Source organism: Parus major, chromosome Z (genome assembly GCF_001522545.3).
Source record: "Parus major isolate Abel chromosome Z, Parus_major1.1, whole genome shotgun sequence".
In the NCBI taxonomy this organism is placed as follows: Eukaryota; Metazoa; Chordata; class Aves; order Passeriformes; family Paridae; genus Parus; species Parus major.
The window spans coordinates 60003502-60015087 of NC_031799.1; the positions used below are offsets into that span (position 1 = coordinate 60003502).

Sequence of the window (11586 nt, forward strand, 5' to 3'; positions counted from 1 at the left end):
GCCATGTGCTCACTGCTGGGCCATGTGCTCACTGGTGGAAGCTGTGCCATGTGCTCACTGCTGGGCCATGTGCTCACCACCACCGCTCTGACACCGTGGCTCTGCACGTCCTCGCCGCTGTGGCTGCTACTCTCACAGAGGGCAGGCAGAGAGGGAATGTGCTGCTGAGGCTGCCCCACTGCTTGCTACATCCCTGCTCCAGCTGATCCCACATGGCGCGGGGTGGCGTGAGCTCTTTTAAATCCACTTCCCCCTCTGCAGCAGCTTGTTTTCTCACCTCCACCCACCAACCATGGATATGGGGGGAAAAATCTGGCTCACCCCCAGGATCAGGGGACCAGGGGCCATGCTCTGGCTCCCCCACAGCCCCGACAGCCTCTTGGTTGGAGGCTTGTGTTTCACTTGATGGCAGCACAGAAGGACCCACCATGGCTGTCAAGGCAGCACAAGTGTCCTTCTTTTCCCGGTCTCCAGGTGCCACATACGCCATTAGCACCTCACACACAGTCCACCATGAGCCCAAAAGCTCTGCCAGCCCTCACAAATTCAGTCACACAAGGTGTCCCCTAAAGCATCCCTTGTCCAAAAACACTGAGTACATTGGTACTGTCTAAAGTTGAATCACTCTGTCCTTAGCCCATTACAAGAGTCTGCTCAAATCTGTAGATTCAACTTTCCTGCCATGTTTTTCCAAAATCTGTTTCAACATCTCCGTGATGTTCTTTAGTTCCTGGGATACACCGCTCCCCACAGTTCTTAGCTGCCTTCCATCCTTCCTGCAGAAAGGTCAGTCAGTGCCATGGGCTTTGTTTCAGTCCTGGGCTTCCTTTCAGTGACCCTGGAGTTCAGCTGAGCATTGTCACAGGTGCAGCCACTGTCAAGCTGCCTATCAAAGCCCAGATGCAGAGCACCATTTGTAGCAACCGAGGCAGAGCAGACTCTGATGTTTATTGAGAGAAACGAGCTGGCTTTAAACACTTCTTAAGGACACAATATTTTCTTGTAGGGTGTTTTTCACTGAGTGACCCATCACACATTGCCACACCACCAACACACTTCCTTGTCCTTCCATGGGGTGATCCTCTCCGTGGGACATCTGCCTTGTCGCATCTCCTGTCCCCAGGGTCAGTCAGAGACAAGCTTCTCTGTGCTGCCCTGGTGTTCTGCAGGCACATCCCACAGCCTGTAACCCAGTCCCACCTCATCTCTCCACAATTTCTTTGTTATTTTCAGTCCTACAGCTTTCCATAGGTCCAAGGAAGGTTTGTTTTCATCCATGTGGAATTTAATACAATGAAAATTTAGGAAGATAAATTTGTTCGGATCTTTGTGATTCTGTGTATAACACAGAATGTTCCCAAAATTGTAACATTTAAGCTTAGCTTTTGTCATGTGAAATAAAAACAGAAAAGCACAAAACTAATATGACTCTTCAGTCTGCAATGCTTTTGCTTCTCTGTCAATTCAAGATAAATTTGGTGGTCCACTGAAAAGAATTTTCTGTATCATCATTTCGGGTGTCTGCACAACAATGTCCCTTTTCTTTACCCATTTTCTTGAGTCTTCAAGGGAGCATTTTTTTGCTTTTAGGCAGAAAAGCATAGTGAAAAACATACATTGGACAATTGTTTTCAGATGCAAGAAAAAAAACTCTCCAGTTAACATATTCAAAACCTGCTGATTGGAGAGAAATCTCTCTGATGCTGGTTTGGGATTTTTTATAACAAATTAAAAGGTAAATGTCCCAGAATGAATTCCCACTACTGAACTACATATCTAAGGGACTGTTTTATGTACACCTTCCTGGGAATCATTGATTGGTACTAATCCAATATTGCAAGGTTACTTTATGTTATACTTGTGTGGTTTTATGAGTTGCTCTTTTGGTAAATGTATCCACAATAAGCACAATCAGCTGGTTGTATATTTATAATGAAATTAAGCACAGCTTTGCTGGAATTGCAAAGTAATTTGAGCTTCAAAAACATCATTGCATTATGCTTCATGAGAAAACAGCCTTCAGTGCCTTGCCACCTGAATTTTAGAAAAATTTCCTCATGCAGTCCCTCTTCATATTAGCTGGATTTCGAGGAGTAGGTTCACTTTGATCAAATGATGACATCAAGTTGTGTTGACAAAACAAGTTTCCACTAGTGTTTGTAGAATCTGTAACATAATGAATCTTATTGGAATAAAATGTGTTAAATTCAAAGCATAGTCTACAAAGACAAAAGTATCAGAGGGTCCAGATCCTGGGAGTAGATTGCATCTATTCTACTCAGTCTGTTACTATGAACTTGCCTAAAATATCTGTTATTGATTAGAGATGGAATTTCTATTATTACAATTTAGGACTTGGTTATATTTATAATGCCATTATTTACTTTGAGAAAGGTTTTTTAATACCAAGTAGTTGACAAAATCATGAATATTGATGTGTAATGTAGTGACATACCTTTGCTGAAAGTTGCATCAGTGATCCTGAAGAATACTGAGAGGCCATCACCTTATGATATACTTGAATCAATGACATGACAGTGTTCTACATTGTTGACAGAGCTCTACAAGCTCTACAAGCTTTCAATTTAACACTGAATAGTCAAGCCAAATTAAATTAATATTAATTATTTTTTCAGATGTGCACATAAACACTCTTTCCTTTAGGCTTACTGCCTATACAGTAATTTCTTTCATGAACTATTAGAATGCAATGGAAATTAAATATCTAAATTATGTGAATGACCTGACTATGTCTGAGGTGAATCCCAGCATTTAGAAGAATGTGGAATATTCTAAGGTTTCTTTGAAGCAAGCATGGTGAGTATGTTACTCAAGGTTAATCTCTCCACAATCTCTCTCCTGGCTCCATGCCAGTTGTGTTGCTGATGTGTGAGATCACCTGTGGACCCACAAAAAAATAGTGTACTTATTCCACTCCTGCACTGAGCTTTAGCTATCAGCCAGTGAGAGCTTCAGAAAGACCAAAAAACATCGGGATTCCCATCAGAATCATGGTCCAATATGAGACTTGGTTTCATAGCAGTTAACTCCTTGTCCCTGTCAAAGCCCAGTTTGAGGAGAGGTTCTATTAATCAGGTTTGTCCATTATGTCTACATTGGTGTATAACATTTGAAATTCAACTTTTGAAATTCAATTTGAAACTCCATTTGTCTGGCGATTGAGTCTCTGTTTCCTTCACAGAACTGTAGAAATTGTAGCACTTCAGTGAATTCACCTGATAACTGAGGCTGGAGGGGCATGTTCCTCTGATTTAGGGATTGCCTCTAAACCTTAGTAAATCAGAATTTTAATTAGTTTGATTTGTTCATTCTGCCCTCAAGTCTCTCAGGCCTACTGCTTTAAATCTTGCTTACATTTCTGGTAAACTTCAGGATTTTGATTATTACGCAGTTGATAGCAGTAATGTTTTAGAGGAAATTTAACAACAATTTTCAAGTTTCTACTGCACATTACTAAATATGAGAAGAGGTAAGATGCTTTCCTCACAGTAAATTCTTGTCCACAGCAGCACAATAAGGATACATGCCACTCTTTCCGACATGAATCTAGTGAAAACAGACCACATAAGTCAGTTTGTGGTCAGTCAACTCCTTTTTATGGTGCTCAAAAATGCCAAGACAAAATATCCATATTTACAATTTTTAAGACTTCACTGGCACCCTCCTTCACCTTTCTTAATTTTTCACTAACATATAGCTGTCAGATATTGTCATCTTAATAATGAGAGCATAGTATTGAATTTAAAAATAGTTGATAGTGATTTGTTATAATCTGGTTTAGCAGAAGCTAAAGGGCTCTACCATTTAGATCATAACTCAATGCATGTCAGCAACAGTAGGCCCAAGCAATTAAGTTTCTCTAAAACAGAAAATTTCCCCCAGTTTCTAGGTGTTGGAATTATGATCATTCTGCTTTCAAAACAGGAAATGCAAAAATAACAGATATAATTTCTTGTTCTATCCAACATAAAAAAATCCTACCACACACACAGACCTTTAGGAGGGGTCTAATTTAGATTTCACCAGCATTCTCCTGATAGATGATGATGATAAATTGTTATCCTAAATATAATGTATCATTTAGTACAACAATAAAATCGAAGGAGAGTCAGGTCTGCCACTCAACAGAATGATGGGGGAGGGATAGAGGAGGAACAGCAGAATAAATAACTAGAGTTTAGTAAAGATATTAAAAAAAATACCAGTCATGTATTTACAGTGACTTCAGTCTTTTAATGTTTCGTCATGTTCCCAATCCAGCAAACACATCTAAAACTAGCTCAATAATTTGAAATATATGGTATGAAAAATCAAGCAGAAAAACTTGGCAGAGCAAGGCCCCTGATGAAGCTATGTCCTATTGATTAACACTAGTTTTTCAAATGTTAATTAGTTTTACACTTAGGCTTGTCATTGTCTAAAAGGGCATAGGAACAAACCTTCCAGAGTGAACACTGAGAAGTTTTTAACTCCTTCATGCCAGGAATTGGTGCACATTCCTTTGCTTTCAATAGCATCAGAAGCAGACAAGAATTAATTAGCTTTGGTGATCAGCAAGATAAAAGAATGTATGTGAATTAGTTAGCAGTTACAAGGGGGTGAAAGAAATATGACGTAAATTAAGATGTACAAAGTAGTTACTGTCCATGAGCTAACTTAATCCTCTTTATCAGGAAAGACAATTTAGCCAAAATATGAAATCATTTCCACATGAGAATGATGTCTAACAATGTTTGCAATTGCTTTATTCATTTAAGTGTGAGTTGATGGTGCACTGAAGACTGAAATGTATGGGAAATTGAAGGAAATAGAAGGAATGACATAATGATGATGTAAGAATATGTTTTTTCATTATAGGTTTCAATTTAAGTCATTACCTTGAAATCTTTGAAGAAGTGGGGAGAGCAAGGGTGACCTTAAATATATTTTCCTCATATTTTTCTGTGCTTCTAATGAACTAAAATCTGTAACAAAATAAAAAAGTTTGTAAGTTGGTAACTCCTCCTGTGCATCATACATAGAACACCATCTAGCTGGTAATGCCTCAGATGTTAAGCTAAGGATTTGTAAGCCAGATGTGAAAAGTAGAAGTGCAGGGAGGTAAGCCACCTGAGCTGAACATAAGTCACCCAGCAGAACATAAAGCACTGTTCTACCTTCACCCCACAAAAGTTCCATCCCTGTAGCAGGGAGGGGACCAGGCTGTGTTGTTGCAGGTTTAGAATTTGTTTCAGCAGGCTCAGTTCTCCCAGCCTGTAAGTAAAGCACATTTCTTGCACACTAAGATCACGTATACATTTTCAATTACCAGAGAAGTGTAAAAATGTGATGCTAAATTTGAATTAGACAAACCCATAAGCACTCCATTTGGGTTTCAGATTGGCCACAAAGCTCAGAAAATTTGGCAAGGCAAGGAGAGACATTTCCCACTATCTGTGCTAAGAGAGTGGTATCCTGTCATACCACTCAGGGAATATGTTGGCTTGTCCCTCTAGTTTGCTGAACACCTTTCTATATTATTGCAATTTGCAGCATTTGACAGATTTCAGAAAAAATATAAATTATTTTACTTGTTTAAGTTTCTGTGTGAAGGCTTCAACCAGTTTTACTTTGCAAACAGGCCAAATTGTTTCCAAATGCAGAATTCGTGATGTATAGGATTTTTTTTTTTCCCCTCAAGAGGGATTCTCTGGTAGTGGTTACTCTGTAGAAAACACTATCTCTCCTGTGAAATATTTTACTTCTTTCTGTCACGTGTCTTTTCTCCCCTTCCCATGAGGTTCTGAAATTAGTACATTCCAAGTGAACCTTGGCTAAATTTAAAAGGCTTAACTATGAAACATGGTATGTTGGAAAATCCCCTCATATAAATTCATAATTTTCCCAGGAAAAGTCAGCTTGTGGAAGTATTAAATAAAATATTATAGTAAATTAAATAAAATCTGGAGATTAAGCTATTTTATCGAAAGAAAACTTCTTGTGTCCATAAGTATAAAAATTTCAAGTCTTTATTCTGTTCCATGCATGTTTTTAAGAGAAAAAAAAAAAAAAAGCTGTAAATGTTTTTAGAAACTACATAAGCTGAATTATCTATGCACAATGTAAGTATAATACTACATTGATCAGAAACTATAATGTAAAAGGTAATGTGTGAGAGTTTTTTATGCTTCTCAGTACTATAAAGGAGTGTGAGTGGATTTTAAACATTTTGATTAGCACCACAAAGATTTTAATGCTTTATTTGAACAGTTTGCTATAGGGCAAACACATTTGGTAGACAAGTAAAATGAAAGCGTGGGCATCAGGTTCCCTGTTTTCTATTAAGTAATGTTGCGAAGTAAGCAGAAGTTGGATTCAGATATCAGATAATTATCTCTACACTATGTGTCACAGTAAATAATTTTAATTGGTTTAACTTCAGGGACCATTACTGGCCTAATTAGAAACATGAAAAGGCTACAAGTATTAGGAAATATCCTGAAGGAATGAGAACATTAGCAATTCTGTCAAGCCATTTTTAAAATAGTACACAGTAGCAGTCATGTTTCACTAAAAGGGAGCTTACTTGAAAGGTGCTTTTTAGGAAAGCAGTACTTGTGGTTTTGTAATGTGAGACGTTGGTGGGCAAGCATAGAGAAACTGTAGTGCTCAATATATACTAATCTGATCCTGAATTCTGTTTTAAAAGACGTTTGGTTAACTTCGTGCAGCATGGGAATTATGAGAGGTTGGGGCCAGTGAGGAAGTTCATTTGGTTAAAAAAAAAAGAAAATAAAAGAAGATGAAGCTCACAGGTTATGTGGAGTTTAGAAAGATAGGAGGTTAAGAAAATTCTCCGCAAAATTATGTGTCAGTCTCTTAGTGCTTTGGTGAAGCTTTGTGAAAATGTCTTTTGAGCTTTTCACTCTCCAGCTCTGCCTCAAGGTTTTGGATCTTCTGTAAGTATCCACACTCCAAATGAGATCACGTGTTGTGCTGAATGACACCTTCTGGTTTAAACACTTCTCTGTATTGCATTTCAAGACTTCTTAGCCTCTAAGTAAAGACCCTATGGCTTAGAGGTCTGCTCTAACTCCTCTGTACCTGAAAGCCAATGGGCAAGCAGGGTTAGCTCAAGAGGGCGTTATTTAGCAGAGCTCAGATCTCAGTGTTAACTTCCTTACTCTCACAGAAACCCCAGACACAGAGCTTTGTTTCATTTGCACTTATCTGATTCTTGTAAATATTATGAAATTTTCAAAAATGCATTTGCTTTAATGAGCAAATTGTGGTTGGCTTTGCTCTGTCACTGTGTTCGATTTGTCTACTTCTGCTGGCTAAGGAGGGTCTGTTAACCCTTCTACAGATGACTAGATGACTTACAATTGTGCATATTTAGAGACTGCAGTTGAAGAAAGGAAGGAAAACATGCTAGTGAATAAAAAAACTCATTTTCTGCTTAATCTGGATGTGTTTTTCAATTGGGTCCTCATTCTGTCTTCTGTAGTATTTTATATAATGTGCCTGAGGTGGCCCAAGAAATACTACAGAGGAAAATTTTTATGACAACCTTAAGGGAATGAGGATTTGATTAGTGTTATGCTATATGTTTGCCAATAGAGGCAGGATAAAATTTTGTATGAGAGGAACAATGATGAAGGCTACCAAACACCTACAGTGTTTTACTGCTGGAGAAGAGGATCAAAGATTTAAGCAGGTCATGCTGCCTGAAGAGTTGATCAATACCTGCCACTATATAGTAAGGGGTATTTTTGTTGATGAATAATCCCTCAAAGTTATGCATATGTAAAATATATGTATAATCTATTCATGTTTAATCTCTATTGTTTTAATAACCAGTGGGAATTCCAATATGCATATGTATAGCCAAAAATACATTCCTAACATTGCTCATCTGTATCTTAATCTCATTCAGTGTCAGTTCATTATGTAGGCTATATAACACCTAACAAGTAAGCTCCTTTTGTATGTTTATCTAGTTTCAGTGACCATTAATTTGTTCTTATAAAGGACATGCTTAGTTTAGCTTTTTCATAAGTTTGTTTTGTCAGGACTTTCTTGTCCCCTAATAAATAAAATAGATTCAATTGTTGCATAGTTTCTGCACAATATAGCTTGTTCTGCCTGACCTTTCCTTTGTCTACATCTAAAAATGCCTTAGTAAGGCATCATCTGAAAGCCAAATATATTGTATAAAGGTACATAATTTTTTACCAAATGCTAGTTTCAGTCATTTTCTCTTCCTCCTCTAGCATCCCCGATTTACATTTTTGAAGACCATTACCTACTGAACAAAAGTTCCCATTGATTTAGCAAAGGTTTTTCTGATACAAGAGTGCTTACAATGCTTAAAATGTGAAAAAGACCAACACATCATGCATGAGATTCAAAAATAACTTCACCTGGTCCATTGGTGTAAATACAAGAAAGCAGTGAAAGTGCTGAAAGTGCTGAAAGTGCTGAAACTTAGACATGCATTAGATAATAAATGGATATGTAAAGCTTTGATTTTGTCAAACTAATGAATATACCAACATAGTCACATAAGACTTAAAACAAAGTGTTTCAGTAAACAAAAATGTGTTTTTTGTGACTGCTTAGTTTTCCAGTTATGTACTGTGAGGAGTTTAATGATACCTGGTATCTTTTTGTACTTAATCTGAAAAGGTATTGCAGCAGCAGAGTATACAAGAAAGTGGCTTGTAGCAAGAGTTTTCCTTTGATGAACTCAGTGAAAATTTCCAGAGGCAGAGTGCAGAACGCCCAGCTGTGCACAAAGAATGACCTCATGGTGAGGTTTGTGTGGAGCCCCTGTACCAGAGGCAGACCTCCCCCTCTGCCCTCATACAGCTGACAGAGGATATGTCTTTTGGCACACACCCATGTCTTTTCATACTCTCAGTGAACGTCTGGGTTCCATCTTTTGAAACCACCATACCCACATGACCTCAGAGCAGCCTCTGAATGTTTCCCTGTTACCTTCACAAAAGGAGGATGAAGATGTATTTTATATGTTTATGTTACATATAAAGATAAATATATCTTTGCACATTACTAAAGATCTAAAAATCACATGTAATATGGACAATAAGAAGAAGTTCCAGAAGGTTTCCACAAAAGATTACAAAACTAGAAGGACAAGCCAATGGTTCATGGAACAGAAAATGAAATTCAAGTTATGTTATGGACATAATATGTCCAGTGTCATGGAGCTCCCCATAGTGTGGGAAGACTTTTGCTGCCTGTGGGACCATAGAAAGGCAGAATAATCAAGGTTGGAAGGGACCTTCAAGATCATCTGCTTCTTCCATCAGCCTAGCACCACTACAATCACCCCTAAACCACATCTCGAGGTCACACATGGAAACCTTTTGAGTACCCCTTTTGACCTCCCAGGCCACTTATCTCAATGGCTAACCACATTTGCCACATTTTCAGTGATTTTTTTTTTTTTTTTTTTTTTTAAAATCTCTAACCTGAACCTCCCCTGGCACTGCTCAGAATCACAAAATCACAGAATTGCTAGGTTGGGAGAGACCTTCAAGATCATCGAGTCCAACCTATTCCCTAACACCTCAAATAAACCATGGCACCAAGTGCCACATCCAGACTTTTTTCCAAACACATCCAGGGATGGTGACTGTACCACCTCCCTGGGCAGACCATTCATGTACTTTATCGCCTTTTCTGTAAAACCCTTTTCCTGATATCCAACCTATATTTCCCTTGGTGAAGCTTGAGACTGTCCTCTTGTTCTGTCAGTTGCCTGGAGAAAGAGACCAACCCCCACCTGACCACAGCCTCCTTTCAGGGAGCTGTAGAGAGTGATGAGGTCACCTTTGAGCCTCCTTTTCTCCAGGCTGAACAACCCCAGCTCCCTCAGCTGCTCCTCACAGGACATGTGCTCCAGACCCTTCACCATCTCTGTTGTCCTCCTCTGGATGTGCTCCAGCGTCTCAGCATCCTTCCCAAACTAAGGGCCCAGAACTGGACACAGCACTGCAGGTGTGGCCTCACCAGTGCCGAGTACAGGGGGAGAATGACCGCCCTGCTCCTGCTGGCCACACCATTCCTGATACAGGCCAAGGGCCATTGGCCTTCTTGGCCACCAGGGCACACTGCTGGCTCATGTCCAGCTGCTGTCACCAGCACCCCCAGGTCCCTTTCTGCCTGGGCACTGTCCAGCCACACCATCCCCAGCCTGTGGCACTGCAGGGGGTTGTTGTGGCCAAAATGCAGGACCCAGCACTTGGACCTATTAAACTTCATCCCACTGGACTCTGTCCATCCATCCAACCATTCCAGGTCTCTCTGCAGAGCCCTCCTCCCTTCCAACAGATCGACACATGCTCCCAGCTTAGTAACATCTGCAAATTTACTAATGAAAGACTCAATACCCTTATCCATGTCATCAATAAAATACTGAACAGACCTGGCCCTAGCACAGACCCCTGGGGGACACCACTGGTGACTGCCCCAGCTGGATGCAGCCCAACTCACCACCACTCTCTGGGCCCAGCATCCAACCAGTTCCTAACCCAGCACAGAGTGCTCCTGTCCAAGCCATGGGCTGCCAGCTTCTCCAGGAGTGTGCTGTGGGAGACAGTGTCAAAGGCCTTGCTGAAGTCCAAATAGACACATCCACAGCCTTTCCTGCATCCACCAGGTGGGTCACCTGGTCATAAAAGGAGATCAGACTGGTCAAACACAACCTACCCCTCCTAAACCCATGCTGGCTGGGTCTGATCCCCTGGCCATCCTGTAAGTAATGACACTCAGTGTACCGGGTACTGAAGTCAAGCTAACTGGCCTATAATTACCAGGACCCTCCTTCCCACCCTTTTTGTGAATGGGCATCACACTGTCCAGCTTCCAGTCATCTGGAACCTCACCAGTGAGCCAGGACTGCTGGTAAATGATGGAGAGCAGCTTCACAAGCTCATCTGGAAACTCCCTCATCACCCTGGGATGGATCCCATCTGGGCCCATAGATTTATGAACATCCAAGCAGCTCAGCAGGTCTCTGACTGCCTGCTCCTGGATAACAGGGAGCCATTCTAATCCCTGACTCCGTCTTCCAACCCAGGAGTACAGTTGTCCTGAGGACAAAGACTGAGGCAAGGAAGGCATTAAGCACTTCTGCCTTCTCATCTGCAGTTACTAAGTTTCTTCCCACATCCAATAGAGAACAAAAGTCTCAAAGAACTCAAGCCCATTTTCTCTCATTCTTTCACTTGAGCCAGGGTAGAAAAAGATAGATCCTCACCTCAATAAAGCCTCCTTTCACATAGTTGGAAAGACCATGGGGCAGTGCATCCTGGAAATGTGTGTTCTTCCTTCAGCTTAGTGAGGGGCTCTGTAGAAAACAGCAGAAATCTGTCTGAGTGACACCAGATGGATGGAACAAGACCAGAACCTTGTTCTTGACCTGTCTTTCTGTTGACTTACAGCTCTAAATAGCAGAACAACAAATGATTGGGCAATAGCCCTTGATCGAGCTTGGGCAAAACCCCGCCTAAGGCTCTGCCAGACTTAGCTCAAGGTTGTCAGTTCCACATCTTTCTG

At 40.5% G+C, this 11586-nt stretch overlaps 1 long non-coding RNA gene across 1 annotated transcript; it reads right to left on the minus strand.

Moving 5' to 3' along the window:
- Positions 1-21: 21 nt before the first annotated feature.
- LOC107215953 lies at positions 22-11373 on the minus strand. The gene is made up of 3 exons (XR_004500569.1): positions 11288-11373; positions 4899-4985; positions 22-2166 (listed from the first exon to the last, which is right to left on the minus strand). It is a non-coding gene; the product is annotated as an uncharacterized LOC107215953 (long non-coding RNA).
- Between the last annotated feature and the right edge of the window lie 213 nt (positions 11374-11586).